Source organism: Antennarius striatus, chromosome 18 (assembly GCF_040054535.1).
Source record: "Antennarius striatus isolate MH-2024 chromosome 18, ASM4005453v1, whole genome shotgun sequence".
In the NCBI taxonomy this organism is placed as follows: Eukaryota; Metazoa; Chordata; class Actinopteri; order Lophiiformes; family Antennariidae; genus Antennarius; species Antennarius striatus.
Window position 1 is genome coordinate 7303212 of NC_090793.1, and position 22458 is coordinate 7325669.

Consider the following 22458-nt stretch of genomic DNA (forward strand, 5'->3'; position numbering starts at 1 on the left):
GCGTCCAAATGCTTCACCGCATTGTTTCAGTTATGTCATAATGTTCTTCATGCACCACAGAGTTGCTGTGAAGTCAATGGCAGTGAGAACCAAAACCTATCTGCAAATACCCCTGAGAAATGTTAGTCTATTTTGGGGACAAAGCTGCACCTCCAATAGCACCAATTATTCAACAGTATGTAATCTAAGTGAATATGCCTGAATCTTGACGACACTCCAACATTTTTTTCTTGTTAACTACAGTCTTAATGTGACATATTTTCATCATATTTCCATGTAAGCACCGTCACCTCTCTGCTGTCTTTCAAGATGACACGCTGCTTTGTAAAGACATGCCACTGACATCTCAGCTGCTTGATCCAAATATGACAAAGTCCATGAAAATGTGGTCACATTTGATATTTTTAATTTGAGATGTAGAATCATTTTCCAGTTTTCATGTGCTCTTAACTTAGTTGCTACTTCCCCCCCCGCCCCCTCTACCCCCACCCCACCCCATCCTTCATCCTCTTCAAAGTGCCTTGTCTGTGTGCTGGGAATTCTTCCCTATGAATGACTGGCCCCAGTCACTTGACCATGTGCCGTAATCATACAAACACAACGTTGCTCACTGTGACATTATGAAGTCAGACAGTCACAAGCCCCCTAAGCAGTTCAGATGATTACATGTGTGCTCCTCTTGGAATTTAGTGCAAAACATATGGAACACAGAGACTCACACAAACACGCAGACAATTTGCTGCGATTTCAGGTTCTATAGTTACAGCCTTTTACATCAATGGACAAGACAGGAGGTGGTGAATGTGTAATTTGTCACAACTTCTTTTCTGGTCACCGATTTCAGGGAAGTGAAGTATTTTTAACTTTTTCCAAAAGTAAATGTAGGGAATGTCAAAGTATTTTCTAAACAGAAAAAAAAATCAAGTAATGCAACTCTAATATTTGAAATATTTTACATTCTTTTATTCTTAAGATATGAGTGACAATGTCTGCAACACTGCTGCAGTCAGAACATCGTTTAACTCCCGCTGTAGTCTTCATCAACTGCCTTCTGTAATCTGTCTAGTGAATTTCCCACAAAGCTCTATAAGTGTTTACAGATGCTTGATATATCTATGCAATGGGACATGCTGCATGGGAACTAAGACATATGGAAGACTTCCTGCAGTATTCACCTAAAGGTCAGACACCCATGATGATCCTAAAGTAGAAACGGCTCTGTTTTCTGGTATGAGCTCACAAACAGCACGACTACACGAGGAACTCTGTGTCTTGACAAAGAGTACGATGTGCTACGGGTTTTGCTTTATTTTTTAAATTTATTTAGGTCAGATTTCTAACTCTCTGGACCTGCTTTTAAGAATCACAAATGGAACAGTGCATCCATGAGGAAACAAGATAACCAAGCAAAGGAACACAGTAGATCTTTCCCAGTACCTGCACTGATAGGAGAGATTATAAGATTTGAAGGTAGAGTAGTGATGTGATGAAACTGTCAGCTCATATCATCACACCATATATCATAATGTAGTGAGGGTGAAGTATACTTTGCTTCTAATTTAATTGATTGGCCATATTGAATAAATCATTTGACAGTATTAATGCCAGCCCCAGCACCTTAAAGGTTCCCTTTTATTCCAAATGCCTGCAATCCATAATGCTTTAAAGACTAAATCTGTCTTGTCATGACATCAACTATTCCTTTCATTTAAACCGCTGATATAGAGCTTACTTAAGACTGGGGTCAATGCATTCTCAGTAAGAGGGAAAATAAAAGACAGGCAGTAACAGCCAGGAAGAGGTAGAGAACTGTGAGGCGGGGGAGAAAGGAGAGTGGGAGGAAAGGAAAGATTTGGCTTTGACAATATTTCTCTCGATGTCACTGTGTCTCCTGTCTCAATCATAAATAACTGCTCATTTGCTCCAGTCTGGCACCTAAAACACATCCTTAAAATAGGAACTCTTTAACTTCTGCCTTTAAATTACAAGAGTTCAGAATGTTCTTGGTGATTGCTGACACTTTTCAGAAGAATATTTCGTGTGAAGATGCTTGGGTCCTGATCGATCCAATGTTTTTACTGACCTCAAGTCACGGTTATATGACGACTACGTCACCTCATTTTCCAAGAGACGACTGCATCCATCTCCTGAAATGACTATGTCACAGGTGTGGGTAGGACCCAAATGCAAGTACACATGAGGAGAAGTCCACATTCATAGTTTTAAATATCCAAAACCCTACAACAAGTCAGCAGAAGATCAGGCAAAGAACAACCAAACAGACAAAATCCAGGATACAAGCAAAATCACAAAGTTTTTTTTAAAAGAATTGAAGAGTAGGATGAGAGAATGACATTGGCAACAAACTGAGGTCTGAGCCGAGCTTAAGTAGGTGGAGGCTGGTTGGAGATGAGAAGCAGGTGGCTGCAGCAATACAGGTGACAGGAATGAGTGGACTGAGTGGGAGTGAAATCAGGACATAGAGTGAACACTGGCACTGGGACCATGACAATCCAGTTGTTGAACTTATAACATTTTATTCGACTCTTCTGGGAAAACCAAGAAATACATTTATTATCTACTGATTCTTATGCAAAAATTTCTCAACACGGGTTAGGGGTTAAATTTCATTTTTGCCCACAAACCATATCACATTCCCAGTTTTGATCATGCTCAGTGACCAGGGAAGAATAGAACTTAAATGTTGCTCGCACAATGATGATCATCTGGAAACAGCTCGGACTGTACCCAGATCTTAACTAAGTTCCAAAGAAAAGCCATGCATTTAACCTTTATTTAACCAGGAAAAGTCCCATTGAGGTACAGTAGCTCCTCTCCCAGGAAGTCTTGGCAAAAAGTTACACAATACACAAGGGCCAAAACAAGGCAATATTGATTTTGAGAGGTTTTAGAAAGTATTAAGAGGTGGAGGTCATTCCACATGTAAGGTGGCTTGAAGTTCATTCCAGACATTTCCTGCATATGAAGAAAAGACTGTTTTACCAAGTTCTGTTCTTGTTGTTGATGTGTTTCATAGTATTTTTTCTTAATACTTAATCCTATAAATGTTGTCATGATAAGAAAGCAATTTAGAATTGTAGTAAGGTAGTATACCTATAAGTGCTTTAGCAATAAAAAAAAAAATAGCTGGAAGAAACCTAGTGGGCTACGAAGGAGCTCTCTCTATTATTGCTGTGTTGACATATCGTGTTTTCTAGACCATGGCAACAGTATCAGCGGGACAGAAACGAACAGCAATGGTTTGCAAGTAATCAAGTGATTGATGTCTTTAAAATGATGATGCTCATTTAGCACTGTGTAATCAGTTTTGTAAAGTGCTTTTTTTCTGTTGGTGTTACCAAAAATGGATGATTGATTTTTTATGAGGCTCATCTGTCTCCTCCCTGTCCCGCCCCATCATTACAGTCTTGATGACTTATCTTTGTGTCTTTCTGGGAATGACGTTCTCTGTATGTCTCTCTCTCTCTCTCTCTCTCTCTCTGGTTGAGTCTTAAAGCGAAATCCACCTCATGCCCTTTTAAAACAGCTGGTACTCAACAAGTATTAAATGATTATATGGAAGACAAGCTGTATGACACATCTGCAGCGAGGTGAGGAGCATTTTGCTACAGTTTTCCCATACTGTATTTATGCTGTAGCTGATTGCCGGTTGATACCAGCAGACTGTGAGTCCCTTGGGGCTCTGAAGTGTCATCGCTAACCACAGTTTGGCTAATGATACAGTGGGATTGCTGCTCACCAGCCTTGCTAGGAAAACCGATTTGCGGCTGGAAAAAAAAAAAGGGATGATCATCATAGCGGAGGACATTGAAAAGTGTGGGGAATTTTTTTTTTAACTTGTACATCTTTTTTTGAGTTTAACGGTTTTAGCTATGTAACTATAAAACAAAACAAAAAACACACACACACAAACACTCTGGGTTATCACGTCTCGGTACTATTTTATCCTGTTTTCCTGTCACTAACATAGCATGCCATTCCAGATCCGGTCCCACTCGTAATCAGTTCATCCCCTGTACCTGCCTTCCCTTCGGTCACCTGTAGTCACTCCCCTAGTCAGCCACCACTCTTCATATACTCAGCTCAGCCTTCTGTTCCCTGCCAGATTGTTTAGTGTTCGCCCTGACCTTCCAGCCTTAGTATCCTGCCTGTCATTTTGATTGTGTGTTAGACTCTGCCTGTTTCCCGCACACTGCCTTTGGTCAAACCCTCTTCGGATTTGTCTGTCTGGGTTTTGGACTGCCTTAGTGTATGACCCGCCTGTCTACTGAACTCTGCCTGTTTGCTTGCCGTCTGCCTGATTCGTCTGCTGTATGGACTGATTCCTTGGTACCAGAACCCTGCTTGTCTTATTAGACCTGTTTTTGGACTTGACCCGCCTGCTTTACTGTAGTGCTTTTGGGTTCTCACCACCAGTCTTGTTCGAGCCGTGACACTGGGTAGAAAATCTCACTGTGCCTCCCCTCATCTCTTTGACAGAGGGGAACGATGAGATAACAGGATTGTCCACAATTAAGGCAGACCTTGTTCCATTTTGTATGTCTCTGAGCCCCTAGTGGGTACAAGCACCATAAGTTGTGACGATTTTTCGCCATCTTCTTTGCTGTACATTTGGTTGCCTTCCCCCCCTCTCTTCACACACATTATTATATGGGATGGAGTAGAAGCGGCAAAGAGAGGGAAGAACATGTAAAAAATAATATTCAACATCCTGGGACATAGTAATTACATGGTGAGCAATTTAGAACCCTTAGGAACTGGGACATCATTGGCCAGTTTGTGTGTGTTTTTGTGTGAGTTTGTGTGTGTGTGTGTGTGTGTGTGTGTGTGTGTGTGTGTGTGTGTGTGTGTGTGTGTGTCAGTGTGCGTACATGCATGCGTGTGTGTGTGTGTCTGTGTGTGCATGGTGTTGACAGTCTGAGGTAGTCAGACACCATAATATTTTCATAACATTTCCATATGGCACGAGTCTGAAATGAATGGCATTGGGCTAATGTAAAAGCTGCACCATCACCAGGCTAGATGGGGACACAGAGAAAAACAAATATTGCTGGTCTTGATCAGGATCTTGTAATAAATGAGTCATAAAATCAGCCTCTTTTATTCTCAGAATAAATAAAATTGAGCTTCCAAAGAGCACCTTAAATTGTTGAGATTTTTTTCCACACTGCAGGGGAAAAAACAAAGGAAAACTATAGGAAACATGGACAAAATTATAACAGAATTATTACTTTTTTATTATTACTTCCTGTTATTGTCATTTATGGTAAGTGTGTGTGTGTGTGTTGTGTGTTTGTGCGCACGTGCGTGTGTGTGTCTCAGCCGCTTTGGATGGTCTTATCTCCATCCCATTAACGTCTCTGCTGGTGCAGTGCTCTTATTTTCCTCACTGATCACACTGAATTACATATTGCCACCTTGTGAATCGTGAATTGAACTCATTAACTGACGAGGAGATAAGAGGTCCAAGGCTTATTTGAAGGTTAATTCTACCCTGAAGCCGCGCACATCTGTTGGACCTCCTGATAAAGCAGCAGCAACAGTTGTGTCTCTACAACAGTGGTGCAGTTTAAGCTCTGGGCATTTGGGCTCCCATCCATGTGTGTCTCTGTTTGTGGTGTTTGGAAGCGTGCACGTTTCCCCGTGTGTGAGCGCGCGCCCACCAACCAAATATGCTGAAGTCAGTTTGAAGCCCCCTTGAAGCATTAAGCCATAATGGGCTGCAGGGAGCATGAAACAGACCACAGTGTGTTTGATGTTAACCATAGCAAGAGAGGAGGGGCGGGTGGGTTAGACTGCTGACTGTGAATTGGGCTTGGTTTTTGACTAGGATTTTCTGGCTGTGTGTAGAAAAAATGTTGAAGGAAGGAAGAGGAAAGAGAGAGGAAGGAATCGAAAAAGCAAAACAGCTCATTTTACAAATCAGGTCTTCATTTTCTGACATCATCCATGCTGAAACAAGTCTGTCATGATATGATTAGTGGCTCTGCAGTTTGCACGGTGTGGGAACCTCTTCATGAGACACGCAGGACATGATATTGTTTTGCTTTTTTTGTTCTTTTTAAAGGGGAGAATGTTTTAACCTCCAAAATAAATTTAGAACTCCTTCCTGTTCTCTCTAAAAAAGAAGCAGACATGAAAATAGTCAGATTCATATGCTGGTGAAATGATTTGTTTTTGAACTGACAGGCTCAAGCTGTCAGACCTGTCACTACTTCCTTTTGTATTTTCTCTGGCCTATTTAGGAAAATTGCTCCCTTGGTGCGCAAGAGATATTGAAAGAAATTAAGGTTAAAGACAGCCTTAAAGACGTTTCTTTTTAAAATATAATGAAATGTTTACCTTGACAAGTGTCTGCTAGTCCTCTGCTGACCAGCATACACTTCATCCACACCTCATTTCTGTGTGTGTGTTTGTGTGTGTATTTGTGTCTTGCTATTCATGTGCGCATGCATATAATTGCTGTTTTTTTGTGCTTGCCCTTTCATCGCTTATGTAAATGCGTACGTGTGCCACCCCGAGCTGTTATGACTCATCATAACCCCCCAGCAGTGCAGCATTTGAAGCAACAAGGAAGAGGTTTTAACTCTCTGCTTGAGATCACTTATGCTCCCCTTGCTCTCTGACAGATGGTACAGGCTCAAACCAGGACGCCCACTACCATTTTACAGTCAGGGTATGCAGAATGGAGTCTTCAGAATGACACACCCTACACCAACACGCCCATACGCGCAATTAACAGCTGCTTACCGGTATATTTTTTGGGACACGTTCATTCTTTTTATTCCCATACATGGGAAATTCTGTGACTCTGATAGAAAAATCAGTGGGACCAACAGGATCGATGAATGGACACAAATACAGAATTTGGTTTGTGTTTAATTTGCTTTTACATTTGTTTCACCCCTGCTCTTATTAATTGAATGCAATTTTGGAATTTTTAGCAATGCTAATGCTTCCATCATCTTAAAAAGTAGGGATTATGGTTTTGCCGAGCGTTTCAGCTCATTATTATATTTATTATCTGTTCATGTATAGATAGTAGGTCAACGTTAGTGGCAGCTAATTAGTAGAGAATGTGATTTATCTATGTGCTGAAGTTGTGTTGACAAGTATGTTCATATTTGTAGGCATTTATAAAACAACAATATCAAATACTCCTTTTTTCCTCCATCACTTTATTTCCATATAACAGGTAATTATGATAACAGGCTAGGTATTGTGGAACACAACTCCAAAGACTATTTTTATAAATAAGAAAATGAAGAAAATGGCAGTTTGATGTATTAGTTCAAATATCAACATTTTTTTTCAACAATTCAATTATATATTTTGTGTTTTTCACCCAATAATCAATACTTTAATGAACCTGTATTTTATTTCCATTTTGCATGGTAGTATCAGCAAATATTTGGCCCACTATTTCAAGAATAAGCATTTTTATCTTCTTGTCTGAAATACAGTGTGCCCTCGTTACTCACAGTTAATGCATTCCACAAACCACACGTAAATAACAAATTCCGTAGTATAGCGACAAACTATCTTATTATATACGGTAATTTAAACGTTTATGAATTCTCCTCATACTGATATTGAACCATCTTCTATCCGTATTATCTTTTCCTACACTCTTAGACTGTTACAGCACTTTTGTCTCACGGAAGTACGCTGCCTTCCGAGACTCAAAGGAACGTAGCACATTTCCGGATGCCGTCAGCCAATAGAATGCCCGTACGCTATCACGTGACTACTTACTAAAAATCCACAATGAGGTGAAGTCACGCCTGTTGGTGTGCAAATTCGCGAGGGATTACTATATTTGAAATTGACAAATTGGAATTTAAAATTTTGAAAGTGAACACTATTAATTCAAAATTTAATAATTAAGAATTGAAACTGAACAAACTGTTGCCATCTTTTAAACCACAGCTTCTGATGGAGCTCACAGGACCACAGAATAGATGGAGGGCAGACACCTGGATTGTTAAAGATTTGACGAGATGATGAAATCTTGACCGCGTCATCCAGCTGTTGAACGCCTGAAATATGACCGGTGTCTCTCTCCTCTGACTTCCGACACACACAATACAGATTTAATAAAGATAGGACACACAGGAGCAACAGTGCATATCCCCAACTACACACTTCACTCAAAAAGGAAGCCACTTCTGATTTACTCTGTGCGACAGCATCTTGTCCTCCATTCATACTTTTGGTTGATATTCGGTAAACATTTCATCTTGCATCTACAGGATACGACAATGGAGGAGGAGCTGTACAAAAACTGGACTGCTTGTTATCTGTTGGTGTGTGTGTGTGTGTGTGTGTGTGTGTGTGGCCCAAATCCCAGGTGCTTCCAGACTTGTGAATATCGTCTTTGTCTCCTGCTTCCCTCTCGCTCTCCCTTTAGGAGTAAACATTCTTATCCATGATCTTCTCAAAAGCGGAAGCATGTTTCCATACTTGAGATTCACTCTGATTCATCTCCACCAAGTTTTCCACTTTGTCAGGCCCTCCCTCTTCCGTTTTTTTTTTTTTTTTAATTGAAGGTTTTTGTTTTACCTACTCCTGAGAAAGTGGATCCATACAGTAGAATTATTTTGCTTTAATGTCATTTGTCGTTTGTAATTTCCTGAAGGTTTTATCTCCTTGAGATAAGCTGTTTCGCACTCTTTTCCATTATGGTAATTATCTAGCCTTCTTTTCCTCCCAAAGTCTTCTCCGCCTGTGAGGCTCTATTCTCTCTCATCTTCCACATCTGCCGTTGGACAGGAAGTTGTGAAATCATTTATTTTTCATGGGAATTTTACTGCATGCTCACAGATGCTGTCGAAAAAAGGTTGTGATTTATCTTGCTCTATATTTCTGTGTTCTGACATTACCTATTTTTTATAGTCTGAATTTGGTCGTGTCATGTTCTGTATAGTTTATGGGGCTGCATGTGAGGACACCCAGCTCTTGCCTGTGTTATGGTGATCCATTTTTCTTACACGTACTTTAGCAGTCTCCCAACTTCCTCTGGTCTCTGTTAGAATGCAATTATAGTCAAATCAGAATGTTTCCTCATTGGTTTCCTGGTGGAACAAGATGCATACCCGCCCTCCCCCAAATGCGATACGTTTTTGGTATCCCCCTGAAACGCTCCAAGCCATAATACCCGAATGACTTCTAACCGTGCATGAGTCTTTTTATATATCACTCTCCTTGTTTGTGGTGAAGCAACTTTTGTTTTCCAGATCCCACTCTAATGTTCATCTCCTGTTGGATTTTGTGCTTTCTAAGGACTTTTTTCTGTAATTAGATGTGAAATTGATTTTTGTGGCATCATTTCTTAAGCATCAATTATATCTAAGGAAAACCCTGCGTGGGTTGCAGTGGTTTACTTATTTGACTTGACCATGTTTGGCTATTTACATCTGGAGATAAAAGAGTGAAGATGGAGGAGCGGGAATGACCAGAGGATTAGTAAGGCCTTATGTGAAGAGGGGGCGTATAAAAAAAGCTAGTAATTATAGTGGGGGGGATATGTAATTACTGTCAATTGTCATCCTGTTTTCTGGTACAGGATTAGCTTTTCTACTGCCTAAATATTTCTTTCCTGCTTTTCTGACTTCCCTAAGCCTCTCTCTCCAGTCTGTCTGTTCCCTTATTTCTCTCTGTCTCCACTCTAGTTAGTATTTCAGTCTTAGTCCTTTTTCAGAGGGAGTTGTCTAGGAATTATGCATGTATATCCTACATATTTAGCATAATCAAGAAGAAGAAATCCATCGTAGGAGAGGAGAGAAGTTTTTCAGCTACTGTACAAATGTACTGTAGCTTTTTACACGTCATCCCTCCCATTTCCCATCTTCTTCCTCTCAGCAGGAAGTGGTGGGCCCTGAGTTAATGAACCTGAAATGACAATGACTTATTTATTTAGCTTGTTTTTTCTTCTGCTCAGCTGTAACAGACTTATTTTCAGTCGGGCCATCTCATCATAGTTGCATTTGTCTTGTTATTTGATATCCCTCATTGCTTCCTCAATTTTTTTAATTTCGTCTTCCTCTCCTGCAGTCTTCTCTCATAAATATTTTGCAACATCCAAATGAACTCTGTCAACCCAAGCTTAATGCAAAGTTGGCTGTTCTGAGAGCGTAGGGTGTGTTTTTGTGTAGTATATTTATATTTGATAGTGTGTATGTGCATTGAAATATACAGTATATGTTTCTATCTCCGATCTCTCTCCATCTCTTTCTCTGTTTGTGTGTGTGTGTGTGTGTGCGTGTGTGTGTGTGTGTGTGTGTGTGTGTGTGTGTGTGTACAGCAGCGATTCCTCTCGATATTTAAAGCCACAAATTGTTGCCTGAAATAGCACATACAATACATATGGAAACTAAATTACTTGATATCATTCAGTAGCTCAATGCTAAGTATCTTATTCATTTTGACTGACACTTGGCAATAAATATAAAGGTGTTAAAATTCTGCACTTAAGCTCATAATTTCTAGACTCTGCAACCTACTGGACAAATGAGGCCTGCAGCAACAATCAGAACTGCATGATGGTTGCCATATTGTCTGAAAGCCAACTTTGCATTAAGCTTCTTTTTAAATCTTTCATGTCCTCTTTATCTTCTTGCTGAGATGAAATGCAGTCGGAGATGATGCGGACAGTTTTCAAAGAAATTTTCACCCAACTTGTTTCATGAGTCTTCAGTGTCCTGCATCTTGTTTTATCTTAAATTCTATTAATGATAACAATTATCTATTTATATATTTATCACTTCTCCAATACAGCACATCAGGTGTTTCGCCAGCTCTTCATTTCTTCAGCACTGTCAAGACTCCAAAATCCATTTTCATCTCATCCAACAGTGTGTGTGTGTGTGAGTGTGTGTGTGTGTGTGTGTGTGTGTGTGTGTGTGTGTGTGTGTGTGTGTGTGTGTGTGTGTGTGTCTGCGTGCGCGCGCGCTTCTGACATACTCCATTCCATATTCCTGCAGTAACCTGGTTAAGAATGTGTAGCGCTGTGGCTAAATCACTTCCTCAGTTTGTGAACAGGAATATTAGCATCCCTGTCACACTATTTCCCCTCTCAGTGTTCTGCTCCCTTCACCGTGCTCTCTCGGCAAATCCCCATCGGCCTCAATTCTAGCCTCGGAAGCCGAGGGCATCACTCAGTCAAATTGAATCACAAATCCTGTTAAAAATTGTGATGCTCAGAGTGAGTGGCTCGGGTCTGTCGTGTGACGTCTGCTGATGGATGGTCAGGGCCTCCAGGACATTGGAACTGATGTGGGTCTCTTCACAGGGTTTGACTTGTCTGTTATTCTGAAATGTTCTCAAGATTTGTCAGGCTGTAACATTTCTAAAATTCATGTTAATCATTTAGTGAGAAAAATAAAGTTATTGAAAGTATAACTGGCAGTTAAAAAACAACACTCTACTTTCCATGTATTGGTAATGTTTAGGAATCTTTGATGTTTCCCATTACCATATTTTGCACATGAAACAGTTGTCCGCTCCTTCAATTTTCAGTCCCTTTTCAACGCTTCCAGTGTTTAAGATATCATTCTAAAGCTGATCCTTTACTCCCTCCCTCCAACGTTATCTTCCTCTAGCTCTCAAGCACTATCTCGCTCCCTGCAGTTTTCTTCAGTCCCTCTGTGTCCCTTCACATCTCTCTTGGCTTAATTCCCATGATTAAGCACAGCTGTCGCGTTCATCGCAAAGCCCCTCTTTCTTCACATTGTTATATAAATTGGCTTGCTGTCTTTCTCAGGCCCTGGCCCTGTTGATTTTGGGTGACGTCAGTGACTTTTGTTTATGCCTGGGATGCTTAACTAAATCTACTGTCTGCTTTTATTTTGGTCATTTGACTGATTCATAAATGCGTGTGTGTGTTTATGCAAACATGCACCAATGATGTGTGCTTGTGTAAATGAAATCAATCACAAAATTGCTTCTCTAAACACATCCTCTCCTTTAAAATCCTTATAATGGACTTGATTATTGTCTTCACTCCTCCGGGGCCCTGTCAGTCCAAAATTCTTCTTAACACTGGGGTCTGCATAGAGGATGCGGAGAGCAAACCACGTGACTGAAAATGGAGCATTACTCAGCTCTTCAGAGTCACTCTTTACAGCAGAGACATGTCGGACTGGGTTGTGGCAACAAATCACTCGCCTTGTGTTTATATACTGCAAGCTGGGCAGGGGCAGAACCAATAGGTGAAGCAACTTCTCGAGCAGAAACAGCATGCACGTACATATACAAACATGCACGCACGCGCACACCCACACACGCATTTTGAGTCACTGTGCTTGTGGTTGTGCACAATATCACCTTAACAACCTAATGGTTACCAGATATGTCAAGCAGTAGCTGCATCACGTTTAAATCTGATATGCCAGAAATACTAATATTATAACTCGAGTGTAAGAAGTTTTGTAAATACTACTGTATGTCGTGTGTCATTACTTAATATGATTGTTGCTCCAAGGTCCATGCCAAGTATATTCTACAGAGACCCACCAATCCCCCATGAGTAAGAACTTGGTAATAGCATTGAGGAAACACTACCTTTAACAGGTACAAATCTTGTCTAATGTAGTTAGACATCCCATATAATCCCGTGGTTTGGATTCCTAAATTTCACCAGGTGGCCTGGGTTCAACTTCTGGTATGGGAGCAAGATGCTGTAGGGGGTAGCTTAATCTGCAGGGTGGTCGTTTCATTACCACTTTTGGATTACCAAGTGGTCAGAGACTCCTGGGTGCCCTTGAGCAAGGCTCCCAGATCACCATCCAGTGGCTTTCTGTCACATTATAACTCCAAATTCTCTCCTTTGAGTGAATCTAGTGTATTTATATTGGCCTACTTGTGTGTAATAATTTGTTAAAATTGTAAAAACTATTTTCCCTAAAGCGGATCAATGTTTGTTATTTGTAAGAATTACTACAATAACAGCATTGATAATACTACAAATATTATTATGGTGATAACAGTAATAATGATAACAATGATGATTCTAGCAGTACATTGTACACAGTGACCTATGGGATGAGAAAGCTCAAAGATTGCAGCGAAGGATTGCCTGCATTTTGAACCATATTTAGTTTGAGTAACACCTACATAAAATTTCATATGGGTTTTCTAAAGCACCATGCATGGGCTTGAGTGAATAGTGAATATATCTTGGACAGCCTTACAAGGATATCACTCCATTGTGAATAAAGCCATTGTCATTAGGTACATTCACTGTCAGTCGGCTTTATTCCATTTTTCAGTTACTTTTCCTAAAAGCACTTGGCTGTCTTAATGTCTCAAGTTTCCCATGTCAACCAGGCATGCAAAGCTAATGTATGTGGAGGTCTACCAGCTCTCCCCATAGCTCAATGACATGACATGAACTCTAAACCACCCACATTACCCATTTTGCAAAATGCACCTAGACCCCTTCTGTCTTGGGAACACAGTGACTAATGTACCGTGACATGAAAATAAATGCCCTGTTCCTTTTCTATTTTTACCCTATTATTATTTTATTTCTACCTGTATCAGGGGGCTTTAATGCACAGCAAATGTTCATTGTTTGGGGAATGATAGGGAGAGTCAAAGTCATTCAGTTGCGATAGATAGATAGATAGATAGATAGATAGATAGATAGATAGATAGATAGATAGATAGATAGATAGATAGATAGATAGGTAGGTAGGTAGGTAGGTAGGTAGGTAGGTAGGTAGGTAGGTAGGTAGGTAGATAGATAGATAGATAGATAGATAGATAGATAGATAGATAGATAGATAGATAGATAGATAGATAGATAGATAGATAGATAGATAGATAGATATCGATCGGACGGTGACAGACATTCATACAGTCTCAGACTCAGTCCCATTACTTTTTACCTTCCATCCAAGATAAATAATCTTTTCCCTAATTCTGCAGTGAGCATGAATATATTTTTAATTCAAATTAAAAGTAATGGGTAAGTAAAATTATACATCATACTTTGTGCTTTGTCCTTGAAGAGGTGTCTCCTTTCTTGCCACAAAGAAATTGCCTGCTTTGTTTTGTAAACAGATTATGTCATGGTTTCATTGCACCTCTAGGTGTTTCTGTGGTTTCTATAAAGTTAGTGTTGGTGCGTATAGAAAAACATGAAGGAGATAATCTTTTATGAGCAGGTGTGTGTGTCGTTGAACTCAGTTGTGCACGGCAGCAGTATCTGTTGTTATAGACATCAGACCTGGCAGTTACATGGCATTTAACCCCGTAGTCATTATTTTAGTCTGTATAGACAACCTATGGTGCTGTCTGGAGATAGCCACCTTAATAAGACTTCAAAGTTCATATTCCTCACGCTGAAGAAAAAGAACGTTTTCTTTCTTACCCCCTGTTTGAACCTCTTGCCTTTCAGCTAGTCCCAAAATGGTAGGTTGCAATAATTTGCTGCCCCTCCATCTCTTTTCTTTTCCTCCTAAATCTACATCTCAGCTTTGCTAGAAAAGTCAAGAAGGCAGCTAATCAGATGAAAAGGTCATTCTCAGCATCACTTTCTTACATTTTATTATCCAATGGCAGATTTAAATAAAAAACCCCCATTAAGGTTAATATTTGGAATGGGCCCAACTTTTATTACACTAATGCTGACTTTAAGGTCAAGTGTTAATTTAAGCGATATTTGAAAGTACATAAGACATTGTAGATTGGTATACAGTGATCCCTCGTTACTTGCGGTTAATGCGTTCCAGGAACCACCGGCAAGAGCGAAATTCCACGAAATAGCGAGGAACAATTTATTTTATTATTTACGGTAATATAAATGTTTATGAACCGTCCCCATGCTGATATTAAACCACTTTCTAACTGTATTACCTTTTCCCACACTCTTATAGACTGTTTCACCGAAGAGCGCTACATTCTGAGACTCACGAAACGCAGCTCACTTTGGTATGCCTTTCAGCCAATACAATGCGCATACAGTATCACGTGACTACCTACTATAAATCCGCGATGAGGCGAAACCGCGCATGTTGATGCCCGTATGTGCGAGGGATTACTGTGCTTTTCTCGTGTCCAAGCTTGTTTCCACTTCCTATCAGTCACATCAGAAAGGAAGCAAAGCCTGTCTTTTTGGTGTCACTTAGTTTCTGAGCTAGAACGGCTAATTTTTTTAAGCTATTGTACTGGGTTGTTCCGGCTCTATTTTTTTTTGGTGTTTCACCTTCTAACCAGTACAAATACTTGCCTCACTGTGGTCCAAGTAAGCCTGACAGGTACTAAAAGTTCTCATGAGATGTTACAGACCACTGATTGGCTAATGCCCAGCACACAGAATAACCTGTACAGCAGAAATCCATAGCTGCCTCACTCATAGCAAAGCTCACTGTAGTGGCTTATTTTATTGCAGATGGTATATTGGGCAAGTGCAGATGCTCCTGCCTTAAACAGCTGATGAGAAATTCAGAAGAGATGCCTGTCATGTTGAACAGTATGCTATTGTAGTTACTCTTACCTAATCCGCAATAGAAAAAGGCAGATGGAAATCCATAGCACTGTGCCAAAATACAAATTTCAAAAGTACACATACAACAGAACAGGCTTCATATTTTAAAGGGATGGTTCTCTGAAATTACGGACCCTGAAGGTTTAGTATCATTGATTATGTGTGTAGCTGCGAGTGAGAGATGTCAAATTGATGCGTCTGCAGCTCAGGAAGTAGAGCAGGTTACCTGCTAATTGTTCTAATCGGTTCATTCCTTACTCCAAATCATTTTTGAAGCAGCCTGTGGCAGAATACTTGATCACAAATTGTTATACACGTCTGAGTAGAAATGTTCTTGAGATACTTTGTACAGAAAGCCTTACAATGCTTTTGTTTTGGCTCGTGCTGCAGAAGTCTTTAGATATTCTCTTTTTTTTATTGTATATTTTATGGTAGTGTTCATTCACAACTGCATACATGGAGACATCACTGATGCAGGTGCATACCATCTAAATCCAGAGGTTCATACCATGTCAGAATTCACAATGAGCACTAATCCACTCAAAGAGTAACAAACCTCTCAAGCCTGCTGGCTGACAGATTTCTTTTGATTTTTAAAAAAAATTATTTTGCATATCTGTAAAGTGTGTCATAAAAGCTTTTCATTAACAAAAGCTCAAATGATTTTATAAGAAAATTTGAATACTTACAAATGAAAATCACATCCTGGCTGAGAACCATTCTTCTTTAATCAGGGCATACGGCTTACAAAATTACTATGTACAATACGAAAAGATGTGTAGAAACACACACACACACACACACACACACACACACACACACACACACACACACACACACACACACACACACACACACACACACACCACCTGTTGTATAACTGCACAAAGGTGTTCACAGATGAAAGTTGACAGCTATTTTGTGATGTTTGTTTTTCTCTTTTAATTTTAGGGGGGACATGCTGATGAAGATCAAATGGGGCATGATTTAACCAGTGTACTGGCACAGCTCAGTAGATGCTGATAGATTTAAAGTTAATTAAACATGCTCTTTTGAGTCATGAGTGTTGCTGGTGCAGCAAAATGTGGTTGGTGAGATGGTTGTGGGTGGAAGGCATGGCTTGACTGCACAATGAACAGCTTTGTAGGTGACTGTAATATCAGGAAAAGGTTACATCATGACAGACAAGTTATGACATCAGTCCATATATTCAAGTCTAATGGTACTTCTCATACCGATTCTGACACCTTCACACAGCTGGATGTTGAGGGAAAAGAATAGAGAGAGGTGGTGATAGAATCCATCCTGCCAGAAAAGGGGGAATCTTTTAGACTGCATTCTTTTGGGCTGGTCCAGAAAAATGTGGAAAATAAGAAGTACTTTAATAAAGAATTGGTGAAGCAATATGTGAAAGGTATTCACACTTTGCAGCTGCGTTAAGATCAAATAAACTTGAGTTGGTTCAAAGACTTTATCTCACACACATGCAGATTTTTAGCCAAGAGTCATTGTGTGTATGGCGTAGAAGGCTTATTTTGGACTTTGGACATCTATAGTAAGCCTGTCCTTATAGCTCTTTCTCAGGATTTTTCAAAAGACTTAATAATTTATAGATAATTTCACTGCATAAACCTGGAATCCCTGTTAACCCTTTGGCTAGTTGAACAATGTAGCTGTTTGATTAAACATCCAATCCAATCTAATCCAATTCATTTCTATAGCACAATTTATACAAACACGTTTCTAAAGTGCTGCACAGTCAACAATTAACAATACAACAGATGGACAATAAAACAGTGAACACAATGCAATAAAAATACCAAATTAAAATCTTATAAAATAAGTTAAAAATGGCAATAAAATCAAGTAAAACAATTAAAATTATATGTTAAATCATTTATAAAATCAAAACTCATGATGGTGTCAAATGCCAGGGAAAAGAAGTGGGTTTTTACAAGAGATTTAAAATGAGACAGAGAAGAAGCCTGCCTGGTGTGTACCGGCAATCCGTAGTTTAGGCGCTGCTACAGAAAATACCTGTTCCCCTTTGAGCTTCAGCCTGGCTTTAGGCTGTGTTAGGAAGCTGGTCAACTGACCTGAGAGTGGCTTGGAGTGAACAAGTGTAGTAGCTCAGAGAGATAGGGCGGAGCGCGGCCATTTAAGGCTTTAAAAGCAAATGAAAGAATTTTAAAATTAATCGTAAAATGTATGGACAGCCAGTGCATCCATCCATCCATCTTCCACCGCTTATCCGGAATCGGGTCGCGGGGGCAGCAACTTCAACAGGGAGCCCCAAACTTCCCTTTCCCGGGCCACATCCACCAGCTCTGACTGGGGGATCCCAAGGCGTTCCCAGGCCAGTGTTGAGATATAATCCCTCCACCTGGTCCTGGGTCTGCCCCGAGGTCTCCTCCCAGCTGGACGTGCCAGAAACACCTCCCTAGGGAGGCGTCCCAGAGGCATCCGCACCAGATGCCCAAACCACCTCAACTGACTCCTTTCCACGCGAAGGAGCAGCGGCTCTACTCTGAGCCCCTCGCGAACAGCAGTGTTTCTCACCTTATCTCTAAGGGAGACACCAGCTATCCGCCTGAGAAAGCCCATTTCAGCCGCTTGTATCCGCGATCTCGCTCTTTCGGTCATGACCCATCGCTCATGACCATAGGTGAGGGTAGGAACGAAGATTGAACGGTAGATGGAGAGCTTTGCCTCTCGGCTTAGCTCCCTCTTTGTGACAACAGTGCGGTAAAGCGACTGCAATACCGCTCCTGCTGCCCCAATTCTCCGTCCAATCTCACGCTCCATTGTTCCCTCACTCGTGAACAGGACCCCAAGATACTTAAACTCCTTCACTTGTGGAAGGACCTCATTCCCCACTTGGAGAAGGCATTCCACCGGTTTCCTGCTGAGGACCATGGCCTCAGATTTGGAGGTGCTAATCCTCATCCCCGCCGCTTCACACTCGGCTGCAAACCGGACCAGTGAGCGCTGCAGGTCACAGGCTGATGACGCAAACAGGACCACATCATCTGCAAAAAGCAGTGATGCAATCCTCAAGCCACCAAACTGTAAAGCCTCCTCACCACGACTACGCCTCGATATCCTGTCCATGAAAATCACAAACAGAATTGGTGATAAAGCGCAGCCCTGGCGAAGGCCAACAGCTACTCGGAACAAGTCCGACTTACTGCCGAGAACCCGAACGCAGCTCTCACTTTGGGCGTACAGGGATTGGATGGCCCTGAGAAGAGGCCCCCTCACTCCATACTCCCGCAGTATTTCCCACAGTATATCCCTGGGGACACGATCATATGCCTTCTCCAAGTCCACAAAACACATGTAGACTGGATGGGCATACTCCCAAGCCCCCTCTAGGATCCCTGTGAGAGTAAAAAGCTGGTCCGTTGTTCCACGACCAGGACGGAACCCACATTGTTCCTCCTCAATCTGAGGCTCGACAATCGGCCGGACCCTCCTTTCCAGCACCTTGGAGTAAACTTTCCCAGGGAGGCTGAGGAGTGTGATGCCCCTGTAATTGGCACACACCCTCTGGTCCCCCTTTTTAAAAAGAGGAACCACCACCCCAGTCTGCCACTCTTTCGGCACTGTCCCAGATTTCCACGCAATGTTAAAGAGGCGTGTCATCCACGACAGCCCCTCAACACCCAGAGCGTTCAGCATTTCCAGGCGAATCTCATCAATACCCGGGGCTTTGCCACCGTCCAGTTGTTTAACTACCTCGGTGACTTCGCCCCGAGAGATTGACTCTGATCCCCCATCATCCTCCAGCTCTGCCTCTGCAACAGAGGACGGGTCAGTTGGGGTAGTTGGATTCAGGAGTTCCTCAAAGTGTTCCTTCCACCGACCGACAACCTCCTCAGTCGAGGTCAACAGTGTCCCATCTTTGCTGTATACAGCTTGGATGGTTCCCCGTTTCCCCCTCCTTAGGTGTTGGACAGTCCTCCAGAACAACTTTGGTGCCGTCCGATAGTCCTTCTCCATGGCCTCTCCGAACTCCTCCCACACCCTCTGTTTTGCCTCCATCACAGCCGAGGCTGCAGTCCTTTTGGCCTGTCGGTACCCTGCAACTGCTTCAGGAGTCCCCAGGGACAACATGCCCCTGAAGGCCTCCTTCTTTAGTCGGACGGCTTCCCTGACCACCGGGGTCCACCACGGTGTTCGAGGGTTACCGCCCCTTGAGGCACCCAAGACCTTGAGACCACAGCTCTCAGCTGCAGCTTCAGCAATGGAAGCTTTGAACATCGACCATTCAGGTTCAATGCCCCCAGCCTCCACAGGGATGCACGAGAAGCTCCTTCGGAGGTGTGAATTGAAGGCCTCACGGACAGAGTCCTCCTCCAGACGTTCCCAGTTCACCCGCACTACTCGTTTGGGCTTACCAGGTCTATCCAAAGGTTTCCTCCGCCAACGGACCCAACTCACCACCAGGTGGTGATCAGTTGACAGCTCTGCCCCTCTCCTCACCCGAGTGTCCAAAACACACGGTCGAAGATCAGATGATACGATCACAAGATCAATCATTGACCTCCGACCCAGGGTGCTCTGGTACCAGGTACACTTATGAGCATCCTTGTGTTCGAACAATCCGTGACTAGCACAGAAGTCCAACAACATAACACCGCTCGGGTTCAGATCAGGGAGGCCATTCCTCCCAATCACGCCCCTCCAAGTGTCTCCATCATTGCCGACGTGTGCGTTGAAGTCCCCCAGGAGAACAATGGAGTCCCCTGCAGGGATCCCTTGAAGGACCCCATTTAGGGACCCCAAGAAGGCCGAATACTCTGAACTGATATTTGGTGCATATGCACAAACAACAGTCAGAGTTTTCCACCCCACAGCCTTAAGGCGTAGGGAAGCGACCCTCTCATCCACCGGGGTAAACTCCAACACAGCGGCGCTCAGCCGGGTGCTTGTGAGTATCCCCACACCCGCCCTGCGCCTCACGCCTGACGCAACTCCGGAGTAAAACAAGGTCCAACCCCTATCCAGGAGTTTGGATCCAGAACCGAGGCTATGCGTGGAGGTAAGCCCCACCAGATCCAACTGGTAGCGCTCCACCTCCAACACAAGTTCCGGCTCCTTCCCCGCCAGTGAGGTGACATTCCACGTCCCCAAAGCCAACTTCTGCCGCCCGGGTCTGGTCCGTCGTGACCCCCTGTCGTCACTGCCACCCATATGGCAGCGCACCCGACCCCATCGGTCTGCCCTGCGGGTGGTGGGTCCACAGGGGTGGGAAGAATCCACGTTGCCTTTTCGGGCTAAGCCCGGCCGGGCCCCGTGGCAGACCCGGCCACCAGGCGCTCGCTGACGGGCCCTCCGTCCAGGCCTGGCTCCAGACGTGGGCCCCGGGCTTCCTCCGGGCAGGGTCACAGTTTTCCCTTTTCCGTTTTTCATGGGATATTTGAACCATTCTTTGTCTGGCCCTTCACCTGAGACCTGTTTGCCTTGGGTGACCCTACCAGGAGTACAAGACTCCCGACAACATAGCTCCCAGGATCCTTAGGGCACACAAACCTCTCCACCACGTTAAGGTGATGGGTCCTTGGAGAGGACAGCCAGTGCAGTGATGCTAAAATCGATGAAATGTGCGCATGATTTCTTGTAGCTGTTAAAAGACAGGCAATAGCATTCTGAACAAGTTGAAAGCAGCATGGAGGACCCACTATCCGCTAACTAAAGTGTGGATTACTGTCTCAAAATGTTGTTTTCCGTTAAAGTGGTACAATTTTTTCCAACTGCCCCAACTGGAAAAATCTTGACTTCACCACTTCTTTAATCTGCCTGTCAAGCATAACTCTGTGTCCACTTTTACTCCAAGATTGTTGACAACTGTCTTGTTGTATTGTGTCAACCAATCCAGGTCAACTATGGGGGTTCCAGAAGTACTACCAAAGACCATGACTCTGGTGTTTTGTTTTGTTTTTCATTAAAATTAAGAAAAGTCAGTGGTATCCAGGTTTAATGTCAGGTAAACACTCTAAGAGAGGCTTAAGACTACATATGTCTGACTTCTTAAGAGGGACATAGATCTGACTGTCATCTGCATAACAATAAAATGAACTGCCATGTTTTCTGAGAATAGAGCTAAACAGATACAGGTGACAGACACACAAAGCACGGATAATGTTCATAATGTTTCATAGAGTGATTTAGTGAAGGCTGAAGGGGCCAGGGAGACTGCTGCAGAAGTGGTTGAGTCGCTGCTACGGGGACAAGAGGAGGATGATATGTTAGTGGATGAAGGATTATTAAAATTAGTTGAAAAGAACTCCGGAAACACCGGAAACATGTATTGATACACGTAGCTCCGAGAATGAAAATGTAGACAGTCTGAAAGAAGTTATACAAGGAAAATATGATCTGCAGGAGATTAAAAAAATTCCTACAGGATACAAAAAATTCGAGGGCCAAAGTAGAAGCTTTCTGTCTCAATCTCCGCATGTTTCTAGATAGTATTTGTTGTTTCATAAAAGATTCAGAAAGAAGTGACCAACCATTTTTCACGACCAAAGAAGTATAGATTGAAGAAACTCAAAACAAAAGTAAAAATCATGATTGCCGGAAAAAATGGAGCAACAGACATGGTGGAAAGAGCTTCGGTTTTTTAGTTTAATAGATGTTAAAAAGTCAAATGTTTTATTTGTCCAAGAAACACACAGTACTGTTAAAAGTGAAGTTGACTGGCAAAAAGATGAAATGTATTTCAGCTACAAAACCAACACCAGGGGCGGAGTGGAAATTATATTTTCATGTGCTTTTAAAACCCACTCTGTTTTGCTAGAACACATTTCCTGGGCCACATTTTAAAAATAAGAGCAAAGGTTGAAGAGCAGACATTGATTTTCATCTGTGTTTGTGCCCCAACTGTGGGCACAGATAGAGTGGATTGTTTGAATATTTTAAATGAAGAAGTTCCGAAATGCAGC

General features: G+C 42.2%; 1 protein-coding gene across 1 annotated transcript in view; it reads left to right on the top strand.

Annotated features, from left to right (window-relative positions):
- Positions 1 to 22458, top strand: part of gpc1b (glypican 1b) — a 69495-nt gene that overhangs the window by 532 nt on the left and 46505 nt on the right. The gene's annotated exons all lie outside the window — the stretch shown is intronic.